The following is a 13,523-nucleotide window of genomic DNA, read 5'->3' on the forward strand; positions in this document are numbered from 1 at the left end:
CAGTGGAGTGTGACATTTTGATCCAGAGGACAGAATCAGTTATTACCCTTGCCTCCTCTCTAGTGGTTTGTGTCAGTCATTGGAAGGGTGGGGTCTGATTTCAAAAGAAGACCCTTTATTTAAAAATAAATATATTTTTCCCATTGTCCTGTCTTAGAACTTGAAGTTCCACCATCACAATTCATCAGTTTGAGTTAAGTTTTAATATTCCACTAAAATTCAAAAGTCCCCAGGGAGACTGTATTAATTTGGTGGCCTCCCTCATTACTGCCTTAGCATGAGCTAGTTTATCATGTCCCCTCTAAGAAGATAATGAGAGAAGAATACCTGTACGCCTCAGTCCAGGAAAGGATGAAGGCATCAGACTCTTGAGAGAGGTTAGTGAACTGAGCTGATCAAAGTCTGGTAGGAGGAGCAGCCAGAGGCCACAGGGGGAAGGGACTGGAGAGAAAAGGTGTCACCACCATAGGTGGAGCCACCTGGGCACTGCATGGCATCCTAGGTCATTTTCTCTCAGACTCTGAAATGGCTTTTAAGATCAGTCCAATATCAGGAGTCAATGCAGTTAGCCAACTATTCACTTGCCAAGTAAAAACAAACAAACAAACAAGTATACACAGTATCTTCCATCAACACCATTTTATTTAAAAGACAAGGCATTTTTTTACCATTATAAAATTAGAAAGGACCTAACATCATAATAAAAGACAGTCCTTTAAACTGAATATAATTTGCTTGTGAAGAACCAACTCATCTTTATGTGTCTCATTTTGCTGTGGATCAATAGAAATTTACCTTTGAACTGGCACTGTCCATGCGGGCACTTGGAAGCCACATTTCTAGGAACTAAGGAGTCTAGGGTAAAGAGATCTGCTCCTGCAGAGACAAATGACCTCTGGGTTACAGGCAATGGGTGGGGAAGGCTACATGGGACTAAAGAGTGTTCCTTCTACCCGCTTCCCTCCTGCATAAATTGCTGGGGCCCAGGAACATGCCACCAGCTCTAGGGAGCCTTCCCTCATGACCTCAGGTCAAAACGGAATCGGTCAGTTAGTTTTTTCTGCCCTCATCGAGCATTGCCTGTAACCCTAAGTGGCCACTGGCAAATTCTGCCTTAATATTGTGGGTAGTTGATTGGTCAGCCTGTTCCCTTCAAGTAAACTATAAGCTCCTTGAAAGCAGAGGTTGTTTCTGAACTGTCTCTCTATACCCACCCCATGCCTTGTACATAAAAAGTTCTTAGACATAATCCTTGAATAAAATTGAATCAGACATCTTCCTTTCTCATTTTTTCCTTCCCCATCCACCCTTCCCTGTCTTCCTCCCTCCCTCCCCTCCTTCTTTTCTTTCTGTATTCATTGCTGTCTCCCCAGTTTCTTCCTATTAGAACGTACCTATTTCCACACTCAGAGATCTCTGGAATCCTGCAGTCTTCTCCCCCTTCCAGGTCCCCTCTTCCTCCCTGTAATATCAGTTGTTCAGAATGAAGATGAATGAACGAACATGTGCCTTTTACATCGAAATAGGAGAGAGGAAAACAAAAATAGAAGAGCAGAAAGCAAAAATAGAAGAAAAGATTGCTGTCGGGCTACACACTCCCCATCCCAATAGGGAAACCATGGTCTTCTTTTTCTGCCAAGGATTACCTCTGGGATCTAGCTAAATCCTGCATGCTGTTTTTTATGTTCAATATTTCCATTTTTCTCATGATGTCAAGGCTTTACTCTCCCTAAATCCATTTCCTACCTCTGTTCTTCCTTGTTTTGCATCCCCCGTATTTACCAATTACCTCTTCTCCCTTCCTTAGAACATTCCACCAGATACCATCCTCGTCTCCTCGTTGTCAGACCCCATCTTTTGAGCCTCACATCTCTGACTCTGCGGACCCCCTTCTTGTGGGCCACAGAGCCCAGGCTTTGAGAAGTTGTAGTAAAGGAGAGGATGGAAGTGTTTGTGCAACCTGAGAGCTTTTCCACGTATTTTTATGGCAATGCTGAAGGTCTCGGAATCGCTCGGTCTGTAGCTCTGGCATGTTTCAAAATGAGCTCTATTTCTGGGCCTGTCAGATGAGATGCCGGTTGCTCCTAGTTATTTTTGGCTCTTTGCCCTTCTGAATAGGTGCATATTCTGCTCAATTCTTCCCCCCACCCTGAGCTGGGGAAAAGCAGGCAGCTTCCCTTAGCAAAGCCTCCCCCATGTCAGGAGCACTTGTCCCCTAAAGCAGCAGCTAAGATGTAAGCTCTCTGGTTTTCCTGCAAGGTGTTTGTGCAATGGGCAGCAAAGAAATCTGTTCTCTGGCTCTCTTGGACCACTGATGAAGAGCTTTGTGAGCTGAACCACCCCAGGCAGGTGCAGCCAAGGTGCCCAGAGCCTTCTCACTTGTGCATAGGTCTGCATCCTGCCCTGCCGGGCATAGTTGCAAAAACTTCTGCCACCCTTGGGGGGACTTGGAATGGGAGAGGGGAATTTCAGGCTCAGTGAGCGCAGAAATGCTTGTATACTGAGGGTCTGAGCAAGGAACGTACATGGGATGCAGAAAGTCAAGGGCATGTGTCCGTAAGTGGAAAGATATCTTTGGGTGAGCATGTTGAGAAGATGTGTGTGAAAAAATAGTGGAGTGGAGAGAAGGTGGCTGTGAACATGCCACTTGGTGTGGAGACCAAGAGGAGAAAGTGACTGGGCATCAGGGAGAGAAGATCAGGATAAATAATTGAAAAGAGAGTGAGTGTATGTGAGAGCTTTGGGGAAAGGCAGGGTGTGTCTACAAGTCCTGACAATATTTTATAACTACATCCTGCAGCTGAAATTGTGACACTCAGGCAGGCATTAACATTGACTTAGGGCTTTTAGTCTATCCGGTAATGTGCAATATCAAGCAAAGTGAAATGTCATGATCAGCTGGGATGCTTAGCAAGGCCCATATAAAACCAATAAATGCTTGGAGAAGGGGAGGCTAGCCCAGGGTCCTCTTCAGAGCTACTTATCTGTACTTTTCATCAAGAGATTTGTTTTTAAAGTTCTTATCAAGTATAACTTTGATGCATTAATTCATTTAATCCTCATGACAATTTCACTTTCAGCAGCCTCGTTTTACAGATGAAGAAACTGAGTCATATGAAAGCTCCCATGTCCACTGCCAGGAGGTGGCAGAGCCAATTTGGATTTGCTCAAGGACTAGCACTCACACCACTACAGCAAGTTCCTGATGTGAGGGGGTGATGGAGAGGCAGCCAGGGGGTGCCCAGCATGTGGGGGGTCACGCCCAGATGTTAGACTTAGGTCTCTGCTGATGCTTCCACAGGTGCTTGAAAACATTTTGCCATGTCAGACACACCTGTCCAGGGTCTCACCTGCCACTTCCTAGCTGTGTTTCCTCGGGCAGGTCATGAATCCTTTTTGAACCTCAGTCTCAATATCTATAAAAATGGGGTTAAAGTTGCTAATCTGCCAGGTAAGTTAGCACAGTGAGGGTGTGTGGTAAACTGTCAAGCCCTAGGAAAGGGAAAATCCTTGTTTTTGTCTTATTCATACTTGCCAGCTTCCAAAAAGGCTCACAAAGAAGGACATAGTTCTTATAAGATCACATAAAATGGAGAAAGATTTATAAATGCCAGTGGTAGCATGTCCCCAAAGATGACCCCACCCATGAGCCACATCCTTCATTATAACCCTAGGGGATATTCCCTCCTACTTCCCCTGGGGGAAGCCAGCCACCTTGTGTGAAGTACAACCACCAACGTGCTGTGAGAAAGCCCGAGCTAGCCACCTGGAGGGAGAGAGATGCTCAGCCAGCCTCGGCCCTCCCTGCCAGCCCAGGTTCCAGACAGACGCGTGAATGAGCAAACCATCCCAAACGTCCAGCCCAGCCTGCTGAGCCTACAGATGACTCCATCCCTAGCCATCATCCTAAAACTGCATGAAAGTCCCCAAGTAAGAACTGCCCAGCTGGGTCCTGTTAACTCATTGAACCATGAAGGATAAAAATAAGTTGTTGTTGTGAGTCACTAAGTTTGAGGGTAGTTTGTTCACAGCGACAGGTAACTGCAGTAGTGCTCTGGGCTAACATTAGTACTTTAACTGAGCAGCGTAGTTAGCTCTGAGCTTCCTAGCATTCAAAGAAAAAAGGGGAGCAGGATGGATTATATGCACATATTATCTTGAGGTACTGTACTTTACCTGAATGAAGAGTTCGTTTGACTGTCTCCTTGCAGTCAAATCGGAATAAAAATTAAACTATCTTCCTTACATGAGAATCTCTCCTATCTTTACCAAAATTACAGTTGTACAAATTGTATAATCTGCCTTGCTAGAGCAAACCAGAGAACTGCAGTTATCACCAAGAAGAAAAACTCCCTTGTATCTGGCCCAAATCTTTCAGACTATGGCTCAAACCCATTTTCTCCTGTTTGCCTCTCAGTGCATCCTCTGCCTCCTGCCTTATTCCCATCCCAAATTGTCACACACGGGCTCAGTGACTCTAGGGTCCTAAGCAGGCAGAATTAATGATTAAAATAGAAATGCTGAAAATAGTTGAAACTGAAGCAGATTGGATGATTTATTCAAACCTTCAGGAAAAATTACTATTCAACCCAGGATTGAAATTTAGACCTGTGGTTCCTAATCAACTAGAATGCAACTCTTCCCAGGGCTAACCCCCAAAAAGAATTTTTTAAAAATACTTAGAATATATACATGTGAGCTTTAGAAGACTCACCTGGGGGGTCAGGAACCATGTCTAACTGTCCTCTGAATAGTGCAGTGCTTATGTGTTACCGGTGCTTATTAAAGCTTTTCTTCGTTAAGTGACTTTCCTAGTGCATGATAATAACAGACATAAAGATGAGTGTGAATCTGTGATTTCCATTCTTCCCATGTGGCCTTGGTGAATGGGCATTGCTCCCCTGCTGGTCCTATTCTGGGAAGTCTAGGCTGTAACTTGGGTTATTTAAGGTCACCTCACTCACCTGGGACCCCAGCTAGGCACAAGCAACCCTTTGAAGGGAATGAAATTTGTCTTTTGTGCCTTGACCTCATTTTCTGTACTCTTTCCCCCTCATGAGTCTTCATACCCCTAAATTGGGCTTCAAAGGCCCTGTGCTGAAACTCTGTGGGTAGCCCAGTGGCTGGGAGAAAGCACCAGACTCAAAGACTCAAAGCCCGCTGAGTTCCTTATCCTATATTTGCATAAACACTTTCTAATCATCAAGACATTTCACATCTGTGTTTCACTTCATTTTCTCAACAATTCTGTAAAGTAGGCTGTTATGGGTTGAATTGTGTCCCTCAAGTTACATTAGAGTCCTAACCCCTGGTACTTGCAAATGTGACCTTATTTGGAAATAATGTATATGCGAGTGTCATCAAGTTGATAAAGTTACAGGGTGGGCCCTAATCCAATATGACTGGTGTCCTTATAAGAAGATGGAAATTTGGACACAGACACGCACAGAGAGATGACAGTATGGAGACACAGAGGAAAGATGGCCATGGGAAGATGGAGGCAGAGACTGGTGTCATCCTGCCACAAGCCAAGGCATGCCCAGGCTACCAGAACCTGGAAGAGGCTTCACCGGGAGCACAGCTTTGCCAGTGCCTTGGTTTTGGACTTTTACCTTCCAGAACTGTGAGACAATAAATTTCTGTTGTTTCAAGTCTGTGGTAATTTGTTTTAGCAGCCTAGAAAACTAATACATAGATAGGTGTTATTTTTCCACGCTTTTTTGATCCAACGTTCTTGGGTACCTGCTGTGTACCAGGCTCTGTGCTGACCTTTGGAACCCAAATGCAAGGCTAGGGGTTGATACAAAGCAAGTCAAAGTTCCTGAACCTTCTGAATTTCCATGCCCATTGAGTTGTGTCTCAGACTCCCCTTTCCCCCATGTCCTCACACCCAGGCACCCCCATTCCACCCACCCACCCATCATCACTATCTGGTTTGTGCCGATTCCCACAGCTGTCTTAGAAATATAGAATGCTGGGGCTGGCCCATGGCTCACTCGGGAGAGAGCAGTGCTGATAACACCAAGGCCACGGGTTCAGATCCTATATAGGGATGGCCGGTTCGCTCACTGGCTGAACGTGGTGCTTACAACACAAAGCCGAGGGTTAAGATTCCCTTACCGGTCAACTTTTAAAAAATAAATAAATAAAAGAAATATAGAATGCTAGATTTTTATGTGTGCAAGCTGAGGTTCAGAGGGGTCGTGTTACTCTTAGAAAGGCAGCATCGGACTCAAACACAGCTTCTTATTCCCTGGTTCTGATTAATTCATGTTATGAATAAATTCAACAAACAACAAATATTTGTCGAATGAATACTAAATTATTAATGACTGGTAAGAAACAATGTGTTATTCCTCCTGGAGGTATTTGGATGTGAAACAAGGCCTTAGCTCGGAGAAGTGAAATTCTAATAGTGGAATGTGGCACTAGGAGTGGGCAAAGGAGGGCAAGGAGATTTGGGAGCAAGAGAAGGGTCTTGAGCTGGCTTTTTATCTCCTATCCCTAAAGCAACTTCCATGTCTGCTCAGTACAGGAGTGGATACCTTGGAGAATTCTAGAAGTGGGCTGAGGAGGAACTTGCTCCTCTCTGTGTTGTGAAAGGCTGTGCAGGCTGTGACCAATGCTCTCCGGATGCAGAAGGAAGCACTGGCCTCATTAGACGCATGTACCACGAATGCTGTTTTAAACTCCGATAGTGCTGAACAATTCAGAAATAGATCCATTATAGGTCTGTTTTAGCCCCAGGGCTTTAACACAGGTCACTAGAAAATCCAAGATTGCACAGTAATTCAAACTCTTAAGAGAAAAAGAAAAAAACTCTCTTCCGCACTTTCCTCTTCCATTCCCTCCCCTTGGCATAACAGGGAGCACCTCTTCATCTCTGTAGTGCTTTGGAATAAATAGCTCTTACGTTGAACTTGAAATCTAAATTTTTCTTCAGCTATTAATTGATAAGAGCAGCTCATTTTACCTCTCATGCTCTGAAGTAAGATTACAGTGTAAATAAACTGGGTCAGGTTTAGCAGGAGGGATGTGAACTGTTCTCCAATTCCTCTTAATCTCTGGTAAAGGAATAGCTAGGATTTGGACATCAGCATTCAATAAGCAATTATGCCACCGCTTCATACTCGATCTAAATTAGTCCACTGTTCCCTCAAAGAGAGTCCAGGGGACCTCCAAACCATGCTCTTCTGTTGCAATCTTCATGTATTGTTCTAGCTGGTGAGGGGAGAGTCGAGGTTGTGGGAGGGCTTTGATTTGATTTATATTAATGTTTAGACTATTGGGGATCTCTTGTTTTACTTGAAACAGATCAGAGAAAAGGGGTCAGTAAACAAGGGGTTCCTCGACTACGGATAACCATGCCATGATCAGCATTTCATAAGCTTCGATTCTCTTTTTCGCAGCACATTAGAACCATTATCTAATTATTAATCTCACCCTAGAGTTCTGAGGAGCTTATGATGCCTGTTGAAGTTAATGAAAGCTTTTTTCCTATAGATCTGGCGCTAAATCATCGTGATTGATGGAGTGCCACACCAGGGTAGGCACGGATGGAACTGACAGAAGGGAAAAAGAATTAAACAGAAGGAAATTAAGAAGAGGAAGAAGAAGGAGGCGCCGGAAAGGAGGGGCGAGAAACCAAAACTAGATTGTAACTTCAAAACACCTCATTAGAAAAATGGGGCAGTTAGGGAAGAACTCACCAAGTAATCTGCTTAAACTTTAATTAATTATTCATTTATATATATTTATGTGGCACACTGTCTCTAGGGAATCCCTTGTGCTCTGCAAACATATTAAATAATTAACTCTCAAATCTGAGTGAACTGGAGAAACTGCTCCATAACTGGCGGAGCAGATTGGTGAGTGACAAGCAGCCATCCCACCTGGGGAGGCAATGCCATGTGCCTCTCACCGGCGGCCACATGGCAAATAACCTCTTCCGGGGGCTAATGCTGTAAGGATCTGTCTGAGCCTCTTGCCAGAATCAGCATCTCTGTTTATGTACATAGACGATGATGATAGATAGATAGGCAGACACATTAATAGGTATGAATTACTATGGAAATCAAATATATTTTGAGGAAGGGTATTATTAGAAGGTCAAATGGAAACACTTAAAAAAAATACTGTCTTCAAGACAAAAATAAAAGTTAGGAAGCATTTCAAATCAAGGATATCGATTATGGCATTAAATAAAATGAAATCGCAAAGGCTAAACGCCAAATGATGAGCAATAACATTTACTAAGTTGTGTTTTAATGTATTTTGAGTTCCTAAAACCGTATCCTCAACGTCCTGTTGACAGGACACCATTATTTAAAAAATACCTTTAACACAAATGGTTTAAACTTCTCTCTGGAAAGTATTAATGTATCTGCCAAATCAGTGGGGAACAAAAACAAAACAAAATTTAGAAAACTTAAAAAAAACCCAAAAAACAAGAAATGAAAGTGGCAGCTGCTCAGATGCAGCGAGCATGGGTTTGGAGTGAGTAGGGCGGCCACATACTTGACAGAAGGTTCATGCCCTCATGGCTAAGTCCTCCTGGTCAATTACAAGAACAGACTCTGTTCACCACATCCTAAATAAAGTGGAATCCATGTATGTAGGAGGACAGACACAGTCCTTAGAGAGATCATGGTAATTAAAACCATAACGTACATTTGTCGAATATACATCACTCGGAGATGCATCACCCGGCAACTAATGCTGAGATTTGGCCGCCTAACCAGTGTAGGAGAAAGATGTTGACTAACAAGGAGAGAGGTTTTCTTTCCTTTTCAGAATGAAATATGACCTTACCCCAAGCCTGCTATCAGGAAATTAAAATAAAAAGAGGGAAGGGTGGTGAGTTGGAAGGGAAGAAACTTTTTTTAAAAAGCAAACAAAAGCTCTCTGTTGATTTTCAACTCCACCTTGGAATCCTGTTTTCAATTTTTATTTTATTTTACCTTTTTTTAAAGGCAATTTTTCTTCCTTTTTTCTTTTTTTTTTTTTAAGAGAAACAACTTGGTGTGTGGGATAGATTAGTTCCAGCTCAGGCTCCATCAATTATCAATCAGAGGCCTTTGAGCCAGTCTCTTGACCCTTCTGAGCCAGCCTTAGCCATTGAAAATGATGACAGCAACCTTCAGGATTGTTCTAAGGATTATAGGAAACGGTGGCCAAGGAAGAGCTCTGCAAACTATACAAGTGCACAGGGTTATTGGTATCATTTGGGGGCAGGGATGAAAGTCTTGTTTGGAGTACACACTTTTGAGGGTCAGGATTGAAAATCTCACGGGTCTTTTTCCTTCCACCCTGTTCCATTAGGCAGACATCTGATGTTGCTGCCACTGGAATATTCCAAAATCACACTCCAGTTTATTTTATTATTTGCTTTACCCTTTAGACTAACCTAAGTTTAGCTGGCTAATTTTAACATTAGTTAGGGATCAGTCTTCAGCTTTAACATAAACTGACCAACATTTTTCTGCCTAATCCTCCTACTTTGAGGAGCACAGAATGAAAAAAACAAACAAAGAAACTAGCTCTCTCCAAATTCTTCTAGGGACTAGATAAATTCTCCAGCTAAGTTTTCTAACTCCGTTCCTATTTTTAGTAGATGCTATGAATGTTTGTTTTTGTGTTTGTGAATGTTTGTGTCCCCCCAAAATTCCTATGTTGAAACCTAATCATCGGTGTGAGTGTATTAGGAGGTGGGGCCTTTGGGAGGTGGTTACATCATAAAGGTGGATTAGCGCCCTCATAAAAGAGGCCCCAGAGAGCTGCCTTGTCTCTTCCACCATGTGAGGACACAGTGAGTGGGTGCCATCTGTAAGCCAGAAAGTGGGCCCTCACCACTGAATCTGCTAGAGCCTTGATCTTGGACTTCCCAGTCTCCAGAACTGAGAAGTACATTTCTCTTATTTGTAAGCTACCCAGTCTGTGATATTTTGTTATAGCAGCCCATGCTGACCAAGACAGTAGACATAGCTTATACCTTCTAATAATCTAAAATGTCAAAACTTTCTCCAAATCATGTAAACCACAATATTATCAATATTTTAGGTAGTGTTTTATTATTATTCACATTATGAATCTATTGAAAGATATTTGCTGTATCTATTAAAATATATATTGTATATCTCTATATCTATCTATCCATCTTTCTAATGGGTTCAAATTCATCTATATCTAATCTCAACTCACCAGATTAAAATTTGTGGTGGTTGACAGTACTTTCATGACACTTCTAAATCCTCAATTATATAAAAGGCACATCTGCCTACCTACCTAACCAGTTTAACAAAAAGAAATAGGCAAAATACCGGGAAAGACCTGGCAGCATCAAGTGGAAAAGTAATATTCCTCAAACGGTAATACCAGGTCCCTCAATTGCAATCTCATTAAACCTCACAGCACTCTGGTGAGGGATTCAGCCACTGCTTTTAGTTTTATTTTCAGAAAAAGGACAGTGGAGATCCAAGGAGATTTAGCCATTTTTCAAGGTCACACACATACAGCATAGTAAAAAGCACAAAGATGACCATCTTCAGTCCGCACAGTTGTAGCAGCCCCAGCTGGACGACGATTTCTGTCCAAGGAGAGGACTCCAGGCGTCCGACCCCTGTCAGAGAGCTCCATTCTCCTGGGACATTTTACAAAGCCTTTCCAATTCCTCCAGACTACAGTTAAGCATCCAAATGATCCTATTACAGCTTTTAATACCATCCCATCTCCCACCAAAACTGAAGTGGGAGAAATATTTAAAGTCTCAAGAGCACAGGAACAAACAGCCCGTTTCCTTTTTTATTCCTCTGCAAATGAAGAAACAGCAAAGCTTTTTTTGCATTTCAAACGTTAAATTTAAAAGTTAATTTGTGGAAATCCTAAGCTCAACTTTCCTCAATGAATAGAATGAGATCTGCCTCTCGGTTGGCTGTTTGGAAGAAGGCTAGAGTGGAGTCATTTTCATATTCATGTTATGTGTCTAAATAGTTTGAAAAGTAAAATTGATTTTAGGTTGAAAAACTTCTAACCACATTCTATGGAAAATTTTTTGTTTTAAACAATCCTCAGATTGTTAGCAATACTTGTTTTTATTTCACAAAATCCTCCACACCAGATGTATTGATTATGGATCTTCTGTTACAGTGGTTTGAAAATGGGGGCAATTTTGCCCCTCCCCCACCCAGGAGATGTTTGGCAATGCCTGGAGATATTTTTGGTTGTCGCAACTGGTGATGGGGGTGATGTGGTATTGGCCTACAATGCACGGGACAGACCCCAGAACAAAGGAGGATCTGGCCCCAAATATCAATAGTGCTGAAGTTGAGAAACACTTCTCTATGACAATCATAGTTAACGTTCAGGAAACAGTTTCCTTCCCTCTTCCTGCTCTGTTCCCCCACTTCTACCCCTTTAAGGTTTATTTCTGTTTTAGCATGCTATGTGTTAAGAGAGCTTGAACCAAAAATATTTTTTCAGATATTTTAAATCTCCAAATGTTGAGTACCTGGAGTATGAAAATGTACTACAATGTGTTTTACTATTAGTGTTATAAATGGAGTCAAGAGCGTTTATATTTTGAATTTGTCTATATTTAATTTCAGTTGTAAATTGAAGCTTCAGCACACAAAGGCCACACATTACCTTTCGGGAGACAGATTATGCCAGTTGGTTGGGTGCCTTGTGTTCTATTAAAGTTGAAAGCAGGCTTCCCTATCAGACCGTAAACGGCTAAACACATTCAGATCTTCAAACAGCAAGCACAGGTTTCCAGCTCCAAAGGCTCATTGTGTGCAGAGAAGAGAGCGGATCCAGACCACTGGAGCGTGTCCCTTTGCCACCCCTGAACCTCCTTCCTATTATCTATCAGGCCTGGAAGACCAGTCTGCACGACAGCGAACAGCTGCCAGGGGACACCTGTAATCGAGTCAAGATGCCAACCAGGGACTGAGTAGAGGCAAGAACAAGAAGTTCTAAAATCCTCCTCCCTGCATGCTTCCGAGTCCCTTGACCAAAATGCGAAATTGGATCCTTCCCTGTCCTCCACTTGTTCTCCCACATTTGTCAACTTTCCTCTTAGGATAAGGACAAAGCTCCATTTGCGCCCACAGTATCCTTCCCACATGCTTTGTCCTCTCCACTCCTGCCACACTGACCTCCATGCTAGTCCTCTTGTATGTCATCCTCTCCCACCACAGGGCTTTTGCACGAGCTGTTCTCATTTCCTTGCACTCCCTCTACCCACTTCATTTAGTTAACTCACTTGCTCGTTTAACAGATCATCACTTCCTCAGTTGTCACTTCCTCAAGGACACTCTCCAGACCTCCCTAAGTCAAATCCTTCTAATACACATTTCTATTCCACCTAGTTCTCCCTTTGGAACACTCTCACTGATATAGTTTTCACAATTATTTGTGTACTTAATTAAATAGTGTCTGGCTAATACACATCATTGTGTCCTAAGCACTGAGCATAGCTCTTGGCATATAGTAGGTGCCGGACAAGTATTCGTTGCCTGACCATTTTAAATAAAAAATGAAAAAATGAATAAAAGAACAAATGAATGAATGAATGAATGAAATTATCCTAAGATCTAAAATCAGGAGCAAAGTTATAGGTATGAAGTTGTGTGTGTGTGTGTGTTGTGCTCAAATTCAGGTAACCATCTGGATTGTCAGAAGCTGATATTTAGATTATTGAAAGGAGCAGAAGAGAAACCCTGCCTAAGAAGGATGGAACTGAGAAAAAATTGTATACCTTACTCAGAGAGAGTCATTCAGTTAGAGAACAACTCCCACACTCTGCTCTAAGATAAAGCCAACGTCCAGATTCTCTCTGCACAGTTGGCTCCCCTAGAATTCCCTGTTCTTTCTCCTGTTTCTGCTGCTTCCTAAACATGAAATATCCACAGCTGTGTCATTTCTTTACATTATTTTCCTGGTGAGGTTAACCTTTCTTCTTGAGTTGTATGTTGTGCAGTACCCAAGAGGCCAACACTACGGTTTGAGATATTTAAATATGACTTTGAGAAATGAGTCTGTCATAGATATAAAAGCCTACAGTCACCATGATGAACATGACTGCAATGTTTAAAGTCCCTAAATAAAGAGATGCAGCACTTTCTGCATATTCATTGCTGAAATGAATATTATAGATGCCTGTTTGGGTAAGCGTTCAAATAAAGTAGTAGAAGAGTATGTGGATTTACTTCTCTTTATAGATGTAAACAACTCCACTTGACCAAAGGAAGAATTGTTTCCTCTAGTAGAAAGAGTACTATATACAAGGAAAGCAGTTCTGTGTTTAGTCCCTGAGCCAAGCTTTATTTTTATATTATTGTGTCATTTTATGCCCAGTCCCCCAGTGCCTTGTCAGTGACAGCCACTCATTAAATCATTTAAACTATCATATAAAAATAAGATGGATTTTAAGCTACACTGAGCCGGTCAGTCAGTTAGCGAATACTGATTGCTCCCCATGGGGTCCCAAGTATTCTTTCAGGGGATGGAGATACATATTAAAG

This window comes from Cynocephalus volans, chromosome 9 (genome assembly GCF_027409185.1).
Source record: "Cynocephalus volans isolate mCynVol1 chromosome 9, mCynVol1.pri, whole genome shotgun sequence".
NCBI classification, from domain to species: domain Eukaryota; kingdom Metazoa; phylum Chordata; class Mammalia; order Dermoptera; family Cynocephalidae; genus Cynocephalus; species Cynocephalus volans.